Source organism: Trichogramma pretiosum, unplaced genomic scaffold (assembly GCF_000599845.2).
Source record: "Trichogramma pretiosum strain Unisexual culture from Peru unplaced genomic scaffold, Tpre_2.0 scaffold173, whole genome shotgun sequence".
Lineage (NCBI taxonomy): Eukaryota > Metazoa > Arthropoda > Insecta > Hymenoptera > Trichogrammatidae > Trichogramma > Trichogramma pretiosum.
Genome location: NW_019640846.1, coordinates 1 through 21081, shown reverse-complemented (window position 1 = coordinate 21081; position 21081 = coordinate 1).

Genomic DNA, 21081 nt, shown 5'->3' with positions numbered 1-21081 from the left:
AATGTACTGGGTTTTCCGGGTGCAGAAACTTACTTAAAACCGGTAGACCTTTTTTTTTAATGGTTTCTAGTAGGAGTTAACAATAGGGATTATATGTTAAAAAATATTTGTGGTATAAAATGTCTCCATCAGTTCATATAGTTCTAATTCATGAATACCAAATAATCGAGAGTCTCCCATTACCGATAGGCATTTCATCCGAAGAGGCACAGGAAGCAAATCACAAAAACGTCAAACGTTTTCGAGATAAATATAGCCGAAAAGATACCAGGTAATAAAATATTCTGCATCAATTTTAGAAGGTGTATATAAAAATTTTACATTCATTAGTCATTGATCTAGTACTGCAGCACGTTTTCATCAATAAAATTTATATTATACCCTATTTCAAGCAATAAATGGTATGCATAATTACTATACAATTATACCACTAATATTATTCAAACATTAATGCAACGATTGTACGAGTGATATTTTTTTATTTTCAGGATTCATACAAATACTGATGTGTTTCACCGATTAGTGCTGTGTTTAGATCCTCTTGTATCAATGTGTAGAAATTTGAAAGAAAAAAAAATAAGTATCAGTATACAGAGGAAATGCAAAATTTGCTGTTAGCGAACAGCAGCAATGAATATTTTGAGGATCAGTATATTTCTTCAGAGGAGAGTGAAAGTGAAGAGGACAATTAGAGATAATTATAATATATCAAATAGATATTAAAGAATAAAAATTTTGCTCACTTGGGTTTTTATGCTGACATAAGGCTTTTCCCAAAAAACTTAAATTTTTCATTCTACAACATACTCTGAAACATACTCTGCAATCTCGAAAACCCCCCGAGAAACTGCTTCTGGGCTTTCTTATGGAGATCCGGCAAGTTGGTCCTGAAAAAGACGTTCTCATCACCCGGAGATAGCACCAGGTGCATCCTAGGCTCTCGCCAACCCGATATTCGTGTACTCCGACCTCGAAAACCCCCGAGTAACAGTTCTGGGTTGATTTGTACCATTACTTAACAGTTTTCATATTTTTGATAATTGAAATGCACTTTTGAAATGCACTTTTCGAATGCGACAATGCAATTAGGGGGCCCCGGACTAGATAGGGACATGGATTACGATAAAGGGTACCCACACCTGCAAGAAAACATCGCCATATCCATGTTTTAATTTATATACGCTTGCACATGATGTTCGAGCGTTTTTCTGACGTTTCGGCCTACTGTGCGACCTTGACTTCAAGGTCATTTAAATGTCAAACTTAGAGAATTCAATATAAAAATCGGAAAAAGTCACACTCCTATTTTGAGGGTTGCTGAATCTCAATCATTGTTCATATTGACTATACCTACCCATTTTAAGGTCAATTGGTTGTCATTTAAAGGTCATGTCAAGGGTTACCAAGTGAACGCGATAAAATAACTAAAAAAGATTGTGTATAGGTTTTTGGAGCTGAGGAATTCAGATATTTTATTATCAAGATCAAGGTTTTTTGCATGATTTTTTACTTTTTTCTTTTGTAATGGACCTTTTTTTCTTCAAACGATCGGCGTAAAGGTTTCTGTTTGCGATACTGTTTGCGAAGTATGTTTTATAAACTATATTCTCCGTTTAGCTATACATATTAGTCCCTAGAAAACAAATTTTCATATTTTTTAAGCTTTTTTTGTGATCTATTTCCAGTCATATCCTGCTCGATTTTTCAACTGGAAATCCAGCGATTTTTTTTAAACAGGGGTTGTAATGCCGGAACTGGCATTATCTGTTGGGCCGCCCTGACGAACCATCGTCGACTTGCCGAGTGTATAGTTAGTTATAAGAATCGTTATTAATGATTGTATTTTGAATATGATTTCATGTGAGCGCCAAGTGTGAAAGAATAGAACGTAAACACGCGTATACGTTGAGATACTAGAGCGTACATATGAACGGAGAAGGGAGTCGAAGATTTGCTCTGAGAGCGAACAGAGCTCGAGTGTGAGTGTACAGAGCTTTCCTTTCCCGTATTGCATGAAGCTTACAGGTAGACCCCGGACGTGCGGAACGGATCCACAGAGCCAAGGGACACACGTAACCGATGAGGTACGTCGGGGGTAAGATTCTAGGTTACAAATGGCATCGCCTTGTGGGGAACTCATAGTCAAGTGAGTTCACAATTGGATTTTTTTTTTAGCGACGACCAGAAGACGACCCGAGAATCCCTATTTAGCCCGTGTAAATGTGTGAATGAATGACGTGTGATATGTAGGCGCGGTCGTGATGTAGTCGTGGAACTCGACCTGGTCGAAGTTGGTGATATAGGCTGTAAGCTATGACAGGAACAGCTTGGCAGCGCGGGCGAAAAGCTCGCTGGCATCCCGAGAAGAAACGGTGGTTCCGGCGACGAGTGACATAGGCTCGACCGGAAGAAGAAAAAGCCGTTAAGATTTGAGTTTTATTTTTGTAGAGAAACAGAGAGACTCGATACCCGTGCTTGTGTTTGTAAATATTTTGGTGATGGTAGTTGTATGATTGGTGTATGAGATTTGTTTAAAATAATTTGGGAAAAATTATTTAGGATTTAAGTAGTTATAATTTTGGTTTTTTTTGTTTTGTCATCTCTGGGGAGATTCATAAGTTCGTTACCCGCTTGTCAGAGCTAAGCAAGGGGTAACGAATTTTCATTTGCATTTCATCTCATCTACGTGATTGGTATTGGGCAAGTATAGCTTGTGAGTAGGTCACGAAATGTAGATACGCGAATTGTACGTTGATGAGGCACGCTCCTTCGGGAGGTAAGATAGTCCGAGCGCTAATCGGATTATAGGATTAGGCGGATACTTATTGTGTGCGAACTGTAGATAGCACCCGCGAGATACTTCCGATTGTGTTATGTGATTCTAATAATTGATTGAGAAGTAAGGCAGTTTAGAGTGTGTATGTTGGTCGCGTATTTTGTATAGAATAGTTTAAAAGATAGAATGCGAGGCCTACATCGATCACTTCTCGATTTTGTGTTTTTTTTAGAGTGAGCTACGCGAACTTCGGATGGATCGCGCGCGCTGATTTACATAGAGTACGATTTTAATTTTGTCTCGTTCCGGTCGTATGAACGCGTTCGCGAATTTCGTTAGTATACGTGGACCTGGAAGAGAAAATGTGTGCGCGTCGCCGAGCATTGAGTAAGGAAATTTTATAGAATGTGAGGAGATAGGCTTCCGACACATTGGTATATGAGCGCGTAGATAGGCACATGTGTATAAGTTGTCAGTGTAGCGTAAACGTAAACATTCGGCTATCTTCGCGAGAAAATGAAAACAAGGATCTGTTGCGTAGATGTAGTATAGAATACAGTGAGTTTTGTATACCTCTCGCAAAGTTATTGTGCCCGGATCGATCGTCCGATTAGTAAGCCGAATAAAAGTAGGTTTTTTATTGATAAAAAAAAGCGATTCGTGTTTGGCTAGTGGTAGAAGCGTTGTGAACAACTGATGTGCACGATATGTGCATGGCATCTGCAGGTTGTTAGATTTTCGCTGCTGCTGGGTGCATTTGATCGTACGAGTGCGATCTCGCACAAGTACTAAGCCTTTGAGGGGGATCGGATGTGCCGCGTGAGTAGGCGCTAAGCGTGGCAGCGTATTTTACTCTGGACCTGTAGATGTTTTTCATGTTTGTTTTGTCGAGGCGACTGCAGGGGTTGTACTGACCGCTCGGGTGCATCGGTGTGCCCGTGCAAAGTCTAGGAGATTGGACAACCCGCGCAGAGGCGCTAAGTGCAGCGTCGAGGCGTAGAAAGCAGCGTTCCTGGTCGTTGAAGGTCTTGTGAGGACCAATGAACGCCACGATGAGTAAGAGAACTTCAAATAGAGATAGTGCGTCCGACGTACAAGCGCAGAACGTAGTGCACGACGACGAGTTCATATTGCAGTTGGTGGAGTCGTGCAAGGACATCATCAGGAGGGAAGTCGACTATGCGCTCGCCCATGAAATGGCTAAGTGGTCGCTAGAATCAGCAGTGGGTGGCGAGTACGAAGCTACGGAAAACCAAGAGCGAAGAAATCCGCTGACTCTAGACCAGGACCAGGGTGAGACTTCAGTCGAAGTCATACCATCGAAAAGTTTGTGCGAAAAGCGAACGCACAAACAGAAATCGCGGAGTAGGCATTTGCACCGAGATAATAGGAGTGGTGATACTACAGAGAAGAAATGTTTTACGTGTAGTCAAGTAGGACACAAAGCATCTTCTTGTCCTTATGCGAGATGCAAAAGGTGTAGCGGCCGAGGACACAGAGCAAAAGGGTGTCCTGAAAAAGAGCAGGTCCCTTCGACTGCAAGTGTTGCGTGTCAAATCTGTGGAAAGAGAGGCGTAACAGTAATAAACTGTAGCCGCTGTAAAAAGTATTTTGTTGTTTAGCATAGTTGAGAAAAAAATTCCTAAGCTGGGTGAGATACTGGTATGAGACGAGTCATCTCGAGGTGGAATTGTCCTCCTTTAAGCCAGTGAGGAGTGCGTGTGTGACGCATCTCCTTGGAACTCGACTCGGGGAGTCGATAGTAAAAAGAGAGCTATGCGTCGCCGTGGTTGCAGAGAGTGCAGTCATTATAGTTGTGACGAGAGGAGAGAGCTCGTACAAATAGAAGCGAAGCTAGCGATACCTGTTGTTGTAACAGAGTGTGAGGAAAAATAGCGTGAAAACTCGACCTGGGGAGTCGATATAGAGAGAGCCTGGGTGTAGCGAAGGAAACGTGCACCGGGTATAAACAAAAAGTCAGACGGGTCCCAAGATGGTGAGTGGATTATCGAGACTTGTATATTGTTTTGTCCGCAATGACGGTAAACTATGATGTCCGAGACGACGGGAAAACTACAGTGAGGTCCGCGATGACGCTGGGAGGTCCGCGATGACGCTACGATGTCCGAGACGACGGGAAAACTATGGTGTTGTCCGCGATGACGCTAGTAAACTACGATGTCCGAGACGACGGGAAAACTATGGTGTTGTCCGCAATGACGGTAAACTATGATGTCCGAGACGACGGGAAAACTACAGAGGTGTCCGCGATGACGTTGGTAAACTACGATGTCCGAGACGACGGGAAAACTATAAAGAGGTCCGAGATGACAAATAAACTAGAGGAAAAAAGATCAGTGGTAGTAGAAGAAACTTTGGAGGGAGGAAAGTAAATAGATAAGCTGAAGGATTTCGACGTATTTGTCGAGAGCGGAAGATTTTATTTTTTTTTGGTTGTATATATTCATTAAATTTCATCTCATTGAAATTATTTTACTTGGTGTAGCATAGTGTGTAAGAGTGTATGATAAGTTGAATGTTGTTTGGTGTTGGGTAGCTTATAGTGGACGGCTGACTCAACGATGGTGCGTCGGGGCGGTGATTTGGTAAACTTATTCGTACAGGTACGAATAGTTTAGGGGAGGGCTTTGTAATGACGGAACTGGAATTATCTGTTGGGCCACCCTGACGAACCATAGTCGACTTGCCGAGTGTATAGTTAGTTATAAGAATCGTTATTAATAATTTTATTTTGAATATGATTTCATGTGAGCGCCAAGTGTGAAAGAATAGAACGTAAACACGCGTATACGTTGAGATACTAGAGCGTACATATGAACGGAGAAGGGAGTCGAAGATTTGCTCTGAGAGCGAACAGAGCTCGAGTGTGAGTGTACAGAGCTTTCCTTTTCCGTATTGCATGAAGCTTACAGGTAGACCCCGGACGTGCGGAACGGATCCACAGAGCCAAGGGACACACGTAACCGACGAGGTACGTCGGGGGTAAGATTCTAGGTTACAGGGTTGCTCGTGTTGCAATTCAGCCAAAAAAGCATAGAGGCTTGGGTGGTGTCTTCCAACAACCATCTGGAATCGATTGTGCCATCCTTCAGATGCGTTGTTTGTTCTTGCCGTACCATCAAGCACGGCCTGGTATTGGTTTCATAGGCGAAGCGCATAACGGACTTTCTCCCTCGCTCTTCTGCCTCTTGCTTTTCTGACACGAATGTACGTCGTCTGTGCAGAGGGAGAATATTAATTTTAAATTGTAAATAATAGTAACCATGTAGATAAACAGACGAAGTTACGTAGCATATATATATGCTCGTACTGAACTGTACGTTTTTATTTTTTTTATCTTTTTCAAGCTGACCTTTTGGGTATTTGACCTTTTTTTAATTGTGACCTTTTTGTCATTGACCTTTTAATAGTTTTGACCCTACCGGTATTGACCTTTTTGTTTTGAACTTTTTGTCCGGGTACCCAAAATTTACAAGATTAATATCTACACTAAAGTAATTTTAATTTCAGGAGTTATTGTAGAATACATGCAAGAAAAAAAATGTTCTAAACGTGATATTGCTCAAGTAAAAAACAATTTAAATAGTAAATTAGGAAGAAAAATTCAAGATATGAGAAAGGATTTTTTAGAAATTAAAAGAAAAACTGGAAACACCAACGAATGGTTACTCGATGAAGAAACAATAGAAATTTACAAGAACTTGTTAAAGAAAAGATTAGAAAAAATTCAAAGAAAAAAACAGAAAAGTTTATTAAAGCTTTGAATATTTAAAAATTTTAATTACTGCATAAATGTTATTGTTGTCAAATTTAAAAAGATGTTTGATTTTTTGAAATAATGTTTTATACCAAGCAAATAATATGTTCAGTTTGCGCCATCTCGAGTGAAAAGTACTTAATTGTATTAAATGAAAAGTATTTTTTACTACTCTGTTCGACAATCTAATCTATTTTTAGTTTCAAATACTAAATTAATGTTATAAATAGTATTATTGACTATTTAAATTAAAAAGCCTAGTTTGAAAAACGTCATTAGATTAATATACAAAGTATTATTGACTATTCAGTAGAGTGGAGCGAAAAATGCATATTTTTGAAAATCGCTTTGTAATAGTTACCAAAGCTATTCATTTAGCATAAAAAGAAAGCACGCGGAAGCTGATTGCTGGCAAATGAGTATTTCCACTCTAACCTGACAGACATAGCTGTATTTCGATGATTTTCCAGAATTTCCCTTTTTATACTATTTTTTATGCATACATGCGCGTAAAAATTGTTCTAATTTTTTTTTATACGATAGAACTATGGGAGAATATCATACAGAACATAACTTTTCGCGTCACGAGTCCAAATTTGAATTTTAAAAAATTTTCAGGCTTATTTTAGAAGATTTTTACAGTAATTTTTATTAATTTTATTGCTTACTTAAATGATCCGCCACCGAGTCATTTTTCAACAAAACGGCTTCTTTAATCCATCAATTTCTTTATTTCGAGTTGAACTTTCGAAAAAATTTCATCCCGCTCAATTCAAATAAATATGAAAAATTCTGCACGAGGAACAAAAACAGGCTTTTTTTATTATTTTACGTATTTATTATCCATTGTTGAATTCAAATTACATACAATCCCTATCAAAAAAAGTCAGATGATAAATCAGATGATTAATCATGTGATAAGTCAGATGATTTATCATCTGATTTGTCATGACAAAACATCATCTGACGTTGAATCAATAAATACCACCTTAAGTTTCGATGGAATCATGTCATTGTTTAGATGTGAATTACTTATTTTTCCTAAATATAGTTTTTTATTGTATTCAATTAAATGAAATTATTTTTAATTGTAAATCCAAAAAAAATTTTTCTTGTCATTATTTATCATTTTATTGTAAATTTGGTCATTTTTTCAATAAAATGAACCATGTCTTGATCTTATTTTGTAATGGTGGGTCTTTACAGTTTGCACTTCCATGAAGAAAATTAAATACTGCAACAAAAATTAAAAAAGTTTTTCATTTTTCATACAATTATTTGAAATAAAGTTATTCCTGCTGGAAAAAATCAAGTGTAAATAAGGTGATTTGTCATGTCAAAATCTGAAAATTCTCATAAATGACATCATTTTGGTTATTTTGAAATTTAACAATAAATTTTTTATTTTTTTAAGACAATTATATTATTTATTGATTTTGATTAGTGAATAATTAAAATTCAGGGACCTCAGTACTCCTCAGTACATCTACTCAGTACATCTATTTTAATAAGCCAATTGGAAAGCATACCCTGTTTAAAAAAAATCGCTGGATTTCGAGTTGAAAAATCGAGCAGGATATGACTGGAAATCGAACTCGATTTGACTAGAAATAGAGCTGTATTTGACTGGAAATCTAGCTCGATTTTTGACTGGAAATCCAGCTCGATTTTCGATCTGAAATCTAGCTCGAGTTTTGAAAATCCAGCTCAAATTTTGGCCTTAAATCTAGTTTGATTTTTGATCTGAAATCGAAAGATTTCCAGTCCAAAATCAAGCTAAATTTCTAGTCAAAAATCAAGCTAGATTTCAGTTTAAAAATCGAGCTGAATTTCCAGTAAAAAATCGTGCTAGATTTCTAGTCAAATACAGCTCGATTTCTAGTCGAATCGAGTTCGATTTCCAGTCCAATCCTGCTAGATTTTCCAATTGGAAATCCAGCGATTTTTTTTTAACAGGGTAGTGTCACGTGGATGCGCCGAGCATCAGGTAACGCTGACTCGGCTCTTCCCCGTGACTGCAAGTATTCTACGCTGCAGCCGTTCGTCCGGGCCGGCGACGATGATGCACCTGACGATGCGTCACCGCGGGCCCCCCTTCTTAATTGCAATGCTTCAATCATAATGAGCGGCAGTCCTAATCAAGTCGCAGTTGACTACGGTTCGCTTTCATTTCACTCTTCTCGATCTCTCTTCAAGTTATTATTGCTGCATTAACTCCTATGCGTATTCTTATTTATTATTTCCCCAATCCTCCAACGATTCCCCACGTATCAATTGGTGCTAGGTGCGGTGTTTTTTTTGGAGGCTCCCTTGGGGTTCTTTTTTTAAAAGAATTTTTTTTTTTTATGTAACGCATAAACAATTTTTTTTTCGGAAACGCGATTTACGGTCGAGTGAACGAACAATAGTGAATTGATAAGTGAAGTTTCCTGCCAGAGGCGCAAATTCAACACCAGCAGAAAAGTGATAACCGAGCGCCAGCCAGAAGCTCAACAGCAATTCGACACGAATTTAGAATGCCATCAATATTTCTTATTTTGTGGTAAGTTTACTTTTCCATCAATAATTTATAGCATACATATTTAGTAACGCCTTGAGAGCATTAAACGTTATATAAGGACTCAAAATATTTCGTGAATATTATATCTAAATTTTTTTATTTGCTGTTGGCCCTCTTACTTCTTTTTTAAATTTTTTATATATTTTTAACAATAATAATGGGATTGTTCGGGCCAAAGAGCAAAAATAACGAGGAAAATAGTTCCATGGGGGAAGGCATTTTGGAAATTGATGTCGTATTAAAATATTTAGATTCGTGCTCAAGCGCAGAGAGGCACGCAATTATAGCTAAGTATATGTCTAGCTCAGCTCATTATTTTGCGAAGCAGTGACGGACGCGATCAGGTTACATCCGCTCATGCACAAAGAGATAATACGTGCGCTCGAGTCAAAACTAGTCGGCGAAGCCGAGCAGTACGTGGGACTTTTAATATCGTATAACAAAGTCGAGACACTGCTTGACGATTTAAAAGATAGGTTCGGAAATCGCGGCGTCGCAGAGTCTCTTGTATTACAACTTGGACGTACAGTACAGAAGCCCGATGAGTCAGCGCGCGACTACGGCTCTAAAGTGCAAATGCTATATAATAGAGCACTCATTACTTATAGAATGGCTCCCGATATCGATGCCATCGAACGTGATGCGGCCTTGATAGCACTATCGCGTGATATTTTACGCTGTTTCCTCCACGGCCTACGCGAGCCTACACAGACTCACGTGAGGCTGGAGTTGCCAAAAGACCTGGGCGACGCGATCAGAAAAGCCGTGGACATCGAGAGAGAAAACTCGATCAGAGCCGCTACGGGCTCCAACATTTCGGCATTAGGCTTACTGAATATCCCGATAGCAGCCGCGAACATATGCAATACTGCACAGGCTATCCCCGTAAATGCGGTGGCAAGCACTACCGTGGCACCAGCGGCCGCCTTAAACTGCGCAGGAACTCAAAACAACACCCAGAGTTCGCAGAACACCGCCGTGCAAAACCAACCTGTTGAAAAATCTAATATAAACTGCCAGTACTGCTCAAAAGCTGGTCACGCGGCTGGCGATTGCTTTACGCTACGCAAACACCTGGCGTACTGCACTTTTTGTAACATGAGAGGGCACGACATAAATGAGTGCAGGCGACAAAATGCACAAAATCAGCAAAACGCGCCCAAGCAAAACGCAGACAGTTCAAGTGGGCAAAGTTCTAATCAAAATAATACTGGAAGCCAAGGTAAAAATAGTAATAATTATTATAATAATGGAAACCGCGGCAACCAGCGCTCATACAACAATAACAATAATTACAACAGAGGTAATAAAAATTATAGTATCGGGAAATCGAACTACAAGAAAAATCACCAGCAGAAAAGCGGAGACGGGGCGAATAATCCACCCGTGGGGAATAACCCGAGCCCCAACAACACGCAAACAAACGCCCTAGCGAACAACAATACTTTAAACTAATAGAGTGTCCGGACCCGTCCTCAAGGACTGGACACGAAATGGAGAAACTAGAGTACAAGATAGCGCATATAAGGTGCTTCACGTCGGGTAGAAAACCACCCTCAATCGAGTGGAATAACGACGCGTTCATAAAGAGTAAAAATAATTTCTTTGTCGACTCAGGAGCCGAAATCTCAATTATCAAAGAAAGTTCAATCAATCTTCTATTCGCGGAACAAATAGATACGGGACTACTCTACCAAATAAATGGAATTACCGATGGAGTATGTCATACAAAAGGCAGTATAAAAGCCCATATTAGAGGCCTGCCAGTCACACTACATATAGTACCCAGTTCAGTGCCGCTCCAGGCAGACGGACTACTCGGCTGGGATACAATTTCATTATATAAAGGTAAAGTTGACGCAGAGATAAATGCTCTGACTTTGAACGGCGAAACTCTCCCGTTCTTAGAGGAAGAAGTCATCGAATTACCGCCGCGAATGAGAAAAATTATAAGAGCTCGAGCATTAAACGACGAGCTGGTTGGTTGGGCACCCATTATGAATTTACACAATGATGTACTTTTCGGAAACTTTGTTGCACAAAATAGGAGCGGATGGATATACGCTGAATGCATTAACACAAGCAATAAAACAGTCTCCATCCCCACTCCATTTGTTCATTTGATACCTTGCGAACAAGCAATTTACGCAGAGGCGCAAGTCGGTGAGGACGACAGTGCACTCTGCGCTCAAAAAATTTTTACTCTAAGAATTGATAACGCTGCGGCCCCTGCCGAACAAAATCAAGACCTTGAACGTATCAATAAAATTTTTAAACTTATGGATACTGATGGTTGCGACGAAGCCGAAAAAGAGGCAGTACGCGACCTCGTCGCATATAAACCTCATGTCTTCGGCCTAGAAGGAGAGCCCCTGCCTATTTCCAATGTCATCACATGCAGTATTGAAACAACCACCGAAAAGCCGATCGTACCAAAATACTATAGATATCCGCCGAAATTGAAAGCAAAAATGAATGAAGAACTTGAAAAATTGCTTAAAGGCGATATCATAGTACACTCCAAGACGCCCTGGGTAAGTCCACTATGGATTGTACCCAAGAAGACTGTAGATGCAAAAGGTAACAAGAAATGGCGTCTTGTGACCGACTTTAGACAACTGAACGAGGTAACAGTCGGATACTGCCATCCCTTACCCTTAGCAGTGGACATCCTCGAACGCCTGGCAACTGCGAATTATATAAGCTGCGTTGATCTCAGAAGCGGATTCTACCAGATAGCAATGGATCCTGACTCAGCTCATAAGACAGGATTCGCAGGCCCTAATGGAACTTACGAATATAAACGGATGCCCATGGGGATTAAATCGGCACCATCAATATTCACCCGTGCCATGAGCCTTGCACTGGCCGGCTTGCAAGGATCAGAGCTAGAAATCTACCTAGAAGACATCATGGTCTACGGTGAGACTCTCGAGGAGCACAACAAGCGCTTCAAACGCATGCTGGATCGGCTTGAAACCGCCAACATGTCCATCGAACCTGCAAAGTGCCAGATGCTTAAAAGTGAAGCCAAGGTACTCGGGCATATCGTCGGTAAAGGAGTAATCCGCACAGACCCAGCGAAGATCGATGCGATAAAAAACTACCCCGTACCGACAAATGCTAGAAGAGTTAAACAGCTACTCGGTTTGACGAGTTATTATCGCAAATTCATTAAAGGCTACGCGCAAATAGCTCGCCCACTTCAAAATCTTTTGAAGAAATCGGTAAAATTCAAATGGCTAGACGAACACACACAAGCATTTAAGACATTAATCGATAAATTATGCGAATATCCCGTACTACGCGCACCCGATCTTGAAAAGCCTTTTATTTTGACCACAGACGCGAGCGATTTTGCAATAGGAGCCATACTTGGCCAAGGCGAGATAGGATCGGATTACGTATGCGCCTATGCGTCCCGTTGCTTAAAGAGCGCCGAACTCCGATATCCAACGTATGACAAGGAGCTGCTAGCCGTAGTGTTTGGCAAGGAACAATTCTACTATTACTTATGGGGGCGCAAGTTCACTGTGGTAACGGACCACCAACCCCTGGTCCATTTTCACAAGACGAAAAAACCAGACTTGCACTTCAACAGGTTGAAAGCTGAACTTCGAGGCTATGATTTCAATATAGTATATCGAAGGGGTCTGGTGAATAGTAATGTAGATGCGTTGAGCAGAAATCCCGTTGTACAAGACGGCGATAATATTGCTGAGCTAGGCAGAGCCCAGTTATACGAGCTCGCGGACGAACAAGAGCGAAAAAACAACACGCTGTCCGGCGAAAAAGACCACCCGCCAGCCCGCGTCTTAAAGACGAGGGCGAAACGAGTCCCCAATGATAATAAAATCTTAATCAAAGAAAAATTCGAAGACAAGGACGGAGATAGTGGTAGTGACACGCTACGCACGCCGATAAATAAAATAAGGCGGAGGGATGCAGAAGTGACTAGATCAGAGGAAATAAAGCGCAAAAGGACAAAAGACACATCACCCTGCTCCATATGCTCGAGCTCGGATGACGACATGGGAGAAAAGCCACCTGTGCGCCAAGCCAAACTCAGAGCAAAAGACAAGATATTCAAAATTATTCAAGATGGTAAACGGCCTCAGAGGAAACCAGAACAAATTGCACATGAAAAAACAGCTGAAGTAAGCAATACAATACCATCACATTCGCACGAGCCGGAGGCAAACACTAGCGCGCAACATAATGAACAAGAAACACTAGCAGAAGAATCAGCTGACGCGCGCTTAGCAACACCAACAAAAACGCATACCTCCGAACCAACTAGGGCAGCAATCGAAGAAATTGATCTATGCGAAGCACAGTCACTTGAGTGGGATGCTTACCTCAATGACCGTCCCCAATTAATAGAGACGGCAGACTTCATAAATGACGGCTTTACACGCCGCTCGCTAGGCGAAATCGCTCGAGATCTCAGCACAAAATTGCTTGTAGATATTAAAGAAGGTGAAAAAGATGGAAAGCACGGGCTGCGTATCGATATTTGGGAAATCGAACCAGACAAACAACTAGCTACTGATAACAACAGTCCGGTACCATTCGATACGGTGAGAGGCGATACGAACTCAGAACATCCACCGCTCGAAAAAGATGTTCATAACATTTTTAACGAATATAATCAGGCAAACAACTCGCCAAGCCCCATACACAATGGCCAATCAGTCGCGGAACATGTAAATAATGACTCGGATAATATTTCACCTCCTTTACACACGCCATATACGGAACATGATACGTGCGCTGAACCAACAGCCATGCTCACACGAAGCGATGACATCCCCACTCATCCACCGGGGAACTGTCTATTTTACTCGCTTATAAAAATCTGCAACCTAAAAATATCTGCGTTGCAATTAAGGCGAGAACTTCTTGATTCTCCCTTCGTGGCAAACTGCGGCAATCCCACGGAAGCGGTACAAATACTGTCTTCCAAAAGTCAGTTCGGAGACATAAACTGCATTTACGTTTTCGCCCACAAATACAACAGGAATGCATGTATACACCTCAATACGCAGGGGGAAAAGTACATATACTGCCAGATAATTAGCGGGACACACAACCCATTCATCCATCTACATTTGAAGGACATCCACTTTACACCATATTTGCCGCAAGGGCACTCAAACCTCAATATACATGCCGAACAATTTTCCCCAAAAATTCACATGCACACAAATAATACAGATAACACGATGCCCCAAGACAAAAGTGCCCGCAGAGATAATAGTAACAAGGTCACGTTGACTGACCCCAAAGAGGAAAAATGCGAAAATTTTGGTGATCCTCAAGGCACATTGAGCCGCTACGCGGTAACAAAAGCCAGACCCCCACGCGATAAGCCACCTTGGACAATCGGCCCAAACACCGCCTATAATGGGCTATCAATTTTGAGAGACCACCCTTTCAAATATAACGATAACTTGGTACTCGCGATAACTACGACGCCCTACTTGGAGTCTGAAATAATAGATGCCTTACTGGAGAGAAATTATATCTCACATACGAATTTTATCAATACTAAACTCTCTATTAGCGACATCTTGGTAATTGATAACACATTTAATAAAATATTTTGCATGGCAGTCAAAAACGATGTCAAAGACAAAACCATGCGTAAAGATTTAGCCAGATGCATTCATAAATTGAAAACCAAAGTAATAGAGGAAAATATATCTCGTATAGGAATCGTGAAAGATCTTACATTTTTGAACATTCACGAATGGCAATACGTAGCTGAAAAGTTCGATGAAATTTTTAAAGATACCCAGATCAAAGCAGTATTATACGCAAATAATCTGCCGGTGCCGCCGGTCGAGCATCGCTACACGGTAATCAGAGAATACCATGAGTCATCAGCAGCAGGCCACAGAGGCATCAACGCAACTATCAAGCGGCTTGCAAACGACTTCTACTGGCGTAACATGAGACCAGACGTAGACGCCTATGTGAAGAGATGCACGACTTGTCAAACTAATAAACTCGTACGCGTAAAAACTAAATTGCCATTACATATTTCCGACACACCTGCAAAACCGTTTGACAAAATTTCACTCGATTTTTACGGGCCCCTTAAACACCAGGGAAGTAAAAACCATTACGTGCTAACTATCCAGGATTGGCTCAGCAAATTCATTATCTTAACACCTTGCAAACGAGCCACAGCACACGAAGTGGCAAAAGCTCTCATAGAGAAGGTGATCTGTTACTTCGGGCCACCCGTTGCAATCATCACTGACAACGGAACACACTTCCAAAATAACCTTCTAAGCGAATTAGCTAAACTATTTGACATCAAGAAATATAGAAGCTGTGTATACCGCCCCCAAACCTGCGGCGGTATCGAACGTATGCACCACACGCTCACAGAGTTCCTCAAAAAGTACACCAACGAGAACCTCCACTGGGACCAATGCCTCGCACTGGCCCAGCACGCATATAATACAACTGTGCACGAGGCTACAGGATACTCACCAATCGAGATAATTACAGGATTTAAGGCTAGAACGCCGACAAGTTTTCCCTCCACTGATAACTCCTACGCATACGACACATACTTGGATAGCACAGTAAGCGAATTAACTCGCATACAAACACTCGCAGCCATGAATCTATTACAAGCAAAATATAGATCAAAATTCTATTATGACCGAAGCCTAAACATATATCACTTCCGCGTAGGCGAATCAGTCTTTCTGCTGAAGGAGCCTCAAATCGGCAAATTTCATATTGACTATGTTGGACCATATGAAATAATTGATATTAATTACGAGACAAAAAATGTTACGCTGCTACGAGACGGCACGTGCATATTGATAAAATAAAAAGAGCTTACACGCAAGACCAAGATGAACAGGAGCTCAAAGCTATTGCAGAATGATGCATATAAAAGAAAATTGAGAGGAAAAATTATAATTTGGGAAAATAATTAGGGAATTATAAATTTATTATATAATTTTTGGCATAATGGCATTAGAAATTTTTTTTTAGTTAGACTGAGATTAATCCTTTTTTTTTAAATTTTTTTTTGGAACCTTAGTCGAGACTAATTGAAAATAAAAAAAAAAAGATTAAAAAAAAAAGGTATATTATTTTAATTACAGCCTGAGTGCCACAGTATATACGGCCCCTTTCACTATTGAAAAATATACAGATTTTTCCGGACCACTGATGGAGAGTCTTGGGCCAACTGCAATCTCATATGCATCATGGAAAACAATCCAAAGAGTTAATATCGCAGAAATATTGGAGGCACCAAAGCTATTACAGCAAGTATGGGACAAACTCCAGGAAAAGTGTCAAGACACATGCCCGTACACACATAAAATACAACTGACAGCGTTACACCTAAACGATACAACACGAGCTGTGCAAGGCCTCCTCTCAACACTCGAGCACCACACCGACAGGAACAGGAGATCACTCATACCTATCATCGGGCGAGTGGCCAACCTCCTCTTTGGTACTCTCGACGACCTAAGCGAAGATCGCATTAAGCAATGGATCGAAATATCAGCTAATGATACAAGAAAACTAGCGAGTCTGCTAGCAAACCAGACCGAAATCGTCGACAGACGTCTCGAAACGCTTACAGCAGATATCATAGCACTCAAGAACGACGTCTTCACTATACTGGATGAACGATCAAACTTCGTCGAACTGATTGATGAACTCCAAACACAGATAACATACGTACGCATGGATGCAGAGACTCTCACTGAGGCCATACTATTCGCGCGCACAGGGGTAATACACCCCCGGCTGGTGCCCACCTCGCTAGTAGACAATACCGCATCTCTGATGCGAGTGGTAAAGACTAATAATAATATACAGGTAACCGAAAATGATATTTATGAACTACTAAAAATAGCCAAAATCGTAATATTGTACAAAGAACCAATACTAATCTATTACATTGTCACCCCCTTGACAAGCCGCTCGCGATATAATCTTATAAAATTTACAGCCATCCCATTTAACATTAAAACCAATAACTCAAATAATGATTTTGCATATATCTGGCCACAATCACAATTCGCACTAGTAGGGGATGACTTAACTTCATACATAACAATTACAGAAACGAAACTAGCCAAATGCAAGAAACTACGGGATTATCATGTCTGTACACACACAGGCCCAGTGCAGATAATACGCGAAACATCCCCGTGTGAGGTGAGACTCTTTGCAGGTGAAAAAAAGGACATAGAAATATTTTGCGACATACGCCTGGCCCTATTACAAGATACATTCTGGATACAAATGCACAAACAGAACAAATGGCTATTTAGCGCGCCAAAAGCAGAAAGCGTCTTCATACAGTGCGAACACTATAGCACCGCAACAACCATATCAGACGTTGGCACACTAAGCCTAAAACAAGGATGCACAGCGCGTACAAGCAACACACTACTCGAAGCATCATTGGAATACTCATCGTCAACAAATTTATCAATATTTACTTACACGGGAATAAATATGACACAATTAACAATGACTCCATCATTCATACAAAATCTAACCCAAAAATTAAACAATCAAATTAACAATAATTTTAAGGGTATTTACAATGATCTTGCGGATGGACAAAAACTAAACGATATTATTATATCAGCAAAACAATTAACTACTTATACATCGCTAAGCGATAACACGGTAGCGAATTATACAGCCTGGGATTACGCGTATAATATTATTATAATCGGGGGTGCCGTCTTCATCATATTAGTGATCGCGCTCTCAGGGCTCCGTATACTAAACTTTTTTAGACTAATTCCAGGAAGAACTACACATGGTAGCAGGAGAAATCTACAGCAGAGCATTAACAGCGGCAGTGTTGAATTCAATTTGGAAAGAATCGGCACCAGAAACAGGACATGAAACTTGGAAAAACACCTATAGTATCAAAATTCTTTTTTAAGAAAAAATAATAAATAAATAAATAAAAATTAAAACCAAAATAAAAACAAAAGAAACCTTTATTTTGGGTATCGATTGGCTTTATAAGAAAAAAAAAAAGATATTAAAATTTGAAAGTAAATTGGAAAATTAGGTGGGAGTATAAAATTTATTATTTTAAATTCAAAACATAATTTAAGCAATCGACCTGAAATATTTGGTTTTATTTTAAATTATTATTATTAATATAATTAAGTATATAATTTTTTTTTTATGTTATTATTGTCACGTCGGGAGACGGGACTTTTGTAACCTCACGGTTACTGTGGTCTTGTATAAAAATTTTTTAGTGCCAAGACGAGACGTCTTATAGCACAGGGTATATTTCCGTGTGTTTATGTGGTTTTAAAATATCGTGATTGTTCGAAGGGAGAAAGGGTCACTTTCCTCAAGGCGAAATGGTTACCCATTGATCGCCTCGGGGCAGTGATGTCATTAGGAGTTATATTGTTTTATGAAATTAAATTATTTAGAAAAGGGGAAAAAATACAAATAAAGTTAGAACAAGCATTTTTAAATAGATAAGGATATATTAGAATTTATGACTTACATTGTTGAGGTGTAGACGGCTGGAGGCGTCGTGGCACAGAGGCAGAGACACAGAGGACACTAAGAAAAGAGAGAGAGACCCGCACTGGTCGGAGTCGCGAACGAGAGTGATTGAAAATTTTTTTGATAGAGAGAATCAGTTACAGATCTTCGACGTGTAGCTTTTTGTTTGTAACGGCTTCGGCGGCTAAAAATTATGGGAACTCCGTTTCTGTGAGACTTGCGTCTTTGTCTCTGCCTTTGTGACGCGAGCAGCCTGCAGCTCGTCTATCGACACATACGTTGTTACTCGAACTCTGATCTTCTAGATCGTTCGATTTAATTTCTAATGTATTTTTATTTCTATTTATTAGCAAAAAAAAGGTTGATGTTCATAATAAATAATAAATAATAAATATTAACTAAAAAAAAAATATTGTTGTAATACATAAGGAATAATTTTCGATCGCCAGCGAGCCATCTCATCTTTACTGCGTTTCTGACGAATTGAACGTAGGGAAAAGGATCTGGGTTTTTGATTATATATATAAATTAATTATTTATAAGGGTGTGATTATTGCGGTTACTTATACGTAAACAATAATGTAGAAAATGTTGTTCATAGTAAAAACAGAATCAATGCCCGTGAGAACATTGATTCTTCGACGGTTGCACTGGGGCCATGTGGTTTGTTTACAAATTTGACAGGTCCGGGATTCAAAAATATATTTCCCGGCCAACTTCGGCAGAGATAGGGCTGCCTATTTTCCGGGGCTCTTGGTTTTTGATTATGTTAAATATATCGCGTTTTTAGAGGTGATATCACACCCCCATTGTTAAACGGTGAGTAGGTGATGATGAAAAGAAACTACGAACCGTAGCTCTGGGCTATTGTAAAACATTGATGAACCTGATATTTTTGGTTGATGGTATTGAATAGTGATTTCGTTATACGTATATGAAACAACTGTTATGCATTAGCATAAATATTTGTAGAAGAATATGAAAGTTTTACGGTTTATAGGTTGATTTTCTATTGAAGGATGGGAATGTACGTCATCAATTTAGTATTGAGGGATTGCTCGCTGACAATTTTACATTTCTTTTTGTTGATACAAATAATCTTGAATTACCTCATAATACAAATAATATTGGATCATGGTTTGATTAAATTGCATTAATTACAGTTAAATAAAAAAAAATTAATCTATGCGTTGATATCTTAAAATATAGTGACACTGACACAAGTTATGTGTTACAAACAAAATTATGGAATAATACAATAAAAAAAAATACAAACGGTTGAACAAATGTAAATTATAAATTTCATACACAAAGTAAAATAATATATCAAATAAATTATAAATGCACACAATAAAAATATAAAAAGAAAAAAATTCAATTAAATAAATAACAAAGAAAGAGAAAAAAAAAAGGAAAAGAAAAAAAATTAATATTAAGAAAAAAAAATTTATAAGTTAGCAAATAAAATAATATAAATAAGTAGGTGCATGATTTCAATGTATAGGATGTTGGTTTTCTGCATCTCATCGTTGTTGGCTGCTCATGACGCTTCCTTCTTTTTGAGGATGGCTTCAAGTGTAAAAAGTGTATTTTTTATGTTTCCTTTACAAGCACTAAGAGATATGTCCTTTTCTTCTTCAATACATAATGCAAAATGATTTACTCGTTTGTTTACTTCAAATGATACTTCGCCAATTGATATATTAGAGAACTTCGGTAGTTTGTTGAATTCGTGTAACTTTCTGGCTCCTTCATCAACGGGCTGTCCTTGATCGTCAATGAAGTAAGCGATGTTGCCGTCCATACAATGCATTAGTCCTTTCGAATAGACTATTTTATTATTAGTTGTGGAATTACTTTTCTCTGATGGCTGAGCAGATGTTGCATCGATGGGTTCATTCTGTTGTTCATTTTCGCTCTCGCTTTCTTGATCGGATTCTACTGAATTTTCTGAGTCGGATGGTGGTATAGGAAAGGATTTTGGATCAGGCTCCGGCTGTTTTTGGTAGATGGAAGGATCAAATTTCTGTGTTTGTTTCGTCTGTCGTTTTGTACTGTCTCGCGGGGGAATAAATGGCTTTGGCTTTTGTAAATGTTTGGGGGGTCTACCTTTCTTTTTCTGATTGGATTTAGGTATAGTTTGTTCTTGGGTTGATGGCTCTGTACATGAAGCTTCATCATTTTGTTCGTCTGGATGATTTGTTTTTGAACGCGTAACTGTACATACAGTGGCGTCTGTCGGTGATTCGGGTACATTACGTGATAGGCTGTCGGCATTTACGTTCGTCTTTCCCTTTTTATACACAACAGAATAGTCGTAAACGGATAATTTAAAACGCCACTTTTGGACTCGAGTATTGAGATCGGCTGTTTTAAACCACACTAAAGGTTGATGGTCTGTATATATGGTAATTTTTCTATTGTAAA